We start from the raw sequence: 3,156 nt of genomic DNA, 5'->3' as shown, positions 1-3,156 counted from the left end.
AAGATATTTCAAGATGAGGGGAATAAAGGGGTTAAAATAACCTCAGTTTTCAAACACTTCAGGGGTCTGGTGTGGGCTAAATCTATTTCCAGGTATCTCTAGGGCTTCTGGGATGTTTAGGATGCAAATATGAATTTAAGCAACACTCAATCCTGTCTCTTCAAACTGAAATATATTCCAGTCATTATGAAACTGAGGTGCTGCCATTGCAATGATCTAAGCCCAGACACTCCTGCTGGTGGGTGCTCAACCTTCAGACCCAAATGTTGCAGATTTGAATGATCTTCATTTTGTTCACACTTACATGTTGAGTAGGGGTGGGATCTACAAAGCTGCTGCAAAGCACTGAACAGAGGCATGTTAGGAGGTTCCTCAGACAACTTTACCCTGCAGCTTCAATGTCTCAAAAGGACATTTGCTAAAATAAACCAAAACATCACAGTTTTAAACTTCTGCTCATGGCTTTCACACAGGTCTAGGATCAGCACAGGGCTACCAGATGGTGTCACACTGAGCTGCAACGCAGGGACCAGACTGAATTGATTTAAAAAGCAGTGAAAAACCCTGTATCTGGTGTAAATAATAGATTTGCAACTCGTGCAGCACGTTCACACACATCTAAAATCTGAATCTCTGCTATAATCAAAGGATATTGAGCAGTATATTTTGCAGCTTAAAAATAGACCCAGAAACTGGTTGTACCAGTTACTGCAACTTTAATCTGCAAGAAACTTTTTTAGAGAGGCAGAAATAGTGCCTGTCAAGAGCATAATACAAATCCTATCTGGTAAACCTTAGCATTTAGATCCCTTTTGAATATATGACCTCATTTATAGTGTGTAAGACCCAAAGAGAGGCCTGCTGAATAATGTTTTCCATGTTAAACTTGAGCACTATTCTTACGGTAGTGAAATACTGATTTATCGAAGGAAACGACAAAAAAAAGGGACGTATGCATTACATTTTCATTGACTTTATTCAGACACATGGTGGCTGCATTTTTAGCAGGAGGGAGATGGAAGCAGGGTGGAATGCAGTGTGCTTTGAAAAAACACTTTGAAACTACTTCAGTGGGCATTTTTTAATGAGATTCGTGTGATAAGATCCTGTAATTCTGCCTCTGCAGCTGTGTCAGTCAGAGTGATAGGGAGTGATAACTGCAGCTATGGAGGTCTCCAAGTGTTTCCAAAAGGAATTCTCCACTTTATCGCTTCCCATGTGATATTATGTGATTGTAATAGTGCCCAAAGGCTTCAAAAAAGCTTTCCTGAGGGCCTGTCATGCTAAATTCTCTAGTTTTACCTAGGAAGACACATGTCCTGAAAAGCTCAGTCTTATCTAGCCTTGCTAGTACAACATGCAGTGTCTGTATTGGGAATGGCACCATGGGGTCAGGAAAAAATTTACTGGTGTGAAGATCAGTTGACCAATTTTCTGACAAAACAGCAAGGTTGTATGTAGCTGAGAGTTTAGCAGAATCTACCCTGATTAATAATGGAATGAAATAGGAGTATTCTCCTGCCTCTGGTAGAGGTCAACACCATCCTGTTAAGCTAGACAACATCCTGGGGAGTGCAGCCTCCTCACCCTTAAGGCTTTTCCATTCAGACAAATAAAACCAGTTTCCCATCCTGCAATACACACACTTGAAGCAAAATTTATGAGTGATGTTCAGCCAGAGTGTTTGCTTTGCACTAACAACCCGTGTGCTCCCATCCTAGCTCAGATCAAGTGTAGCACAGAGTATATGCACTCCCTCTGAGGATTAATCATCAGAATAGGGCTGGAAGAGAACCTCAAAGGTCATTCAGTCTATCTTCCTGCCTGAGGCAAGCTCAGCTACACAAACTATTCTTGACAGACGTTTCTTTAATCTGCTCTTGAAAACCCCTAAGGATAAAGACTTCAGCACCCCCAAGGAAATCTCTTCCATGCTTAACCACCCTTGCAATTCCAAACTTCTTCCTAGTAAGTAAAATCTCCCTTGGTTTAAATGACTCATGAAATAGAAAACCAGTGTAAAGTATCTCCATCCTGCACATATCACTGCAGTGATTTGTTTGGGCTATTATTTTAGCTAGACCACATGGTCAGGATGATTTGGATAGATCCCTATATTGTGTCTGTCCAAGACACCAGGCAGGTGATAGGACTTTTGTGATCAAATTCTTTCCAGTTGTGACTTTATTCTTCAGACTGTAATGGAACAGGAAAAAAAAGTTTGAAGTAGTGCCTGTAAAAGGAGTGAATCCATGAATTGAAATTAATTTAAAATTTATCCTAACCTGATTGTTAATTGGGCTCTTTCCACACTTAGAGATTTCAATATGTTTCCACCTGGTTTAGGTGTGAAGAGCACATCTAAATTCAGGAGAGTCTTTTGGTAACCAGGCTTATATGCACTCAGTTTTTAAAAACAGGCTTTTCATAAGGTTTTGCTTGATCTAAACCACATCAATTCCATCCCAAATCTCAAGTCAATGATATAATATCATAATGGACCAAAACGAGGTCCTTAACAGAATTTCTTCTTCAGGTCTTCAGAGTGTTTCAGAGGGACTTGCCATTTGGTCAAGATACACAGGTTTTAATGGTCAAAAAGCAGTTCCTAAGGATGACATAGAGGCCAAAGCAACTACATAAGAGCCCAGAAGTGGGAACTCACTGCAAGAATAGAATGAATAGCAGCACCATGCAGAGAAGCACCCAAAGCCAGCCAAGAAATGCAAGGAATTGTGAAGACCCTCCCCAGCTCTGCTATTAATGCAGAGGTCAGAAGGCTATGGCTGCAAAAGCGAGTGAAAATGACTCAGAGAGAGCTTTGGCATTTGTTAAATAGCAAATGACAGCAAGTCAGGCACAGGTTTCCAAGCTTTAATTTCTCCACAGCAATCTTCCCCTACAAGCAGAATTCAGCTCAGCTCGCAGGAACGGAGAGCCCTGACATCCAGAAGATGGTGCTCTTGGGTAAAGCACAACATCGGGATCGCAAAAGAAGTTTCTTTAAGATTCTCTTGGCTTTCATGGTATAGCGAAAGATTCCTGCTCGGTTTGTGCTTAATTCGCAGAGGAAGTCTGTGTGATGATCACCAGGCTGCAGGAAGGAAGGCACAGGAGGCAGAGAGATTGGAACAGCACTGTGCCCCTGAGAAATGC

The sequence above is a fragment of the Acanthisitta chloris genome, unplaced genomic scaffold, assembly GCF_000695815.1.
Source record: "Acanthisitta chloris isolate BGI_N310 unplaced genomic scaffold, ASM69581v1 scaffold1047, whole genome shotgun sequence".
Lineage (NCBI taxonomy): Eukaryota > Metazoa > Chordata > Aves > Passeriformes > Acanthisittidae > Acanthisitta > Acanthisitta chloris.
The sequence above is the reverse complement of the archived record's forward strand: the minus strand, read 5'-3'. Positions refer to the sequence as shown.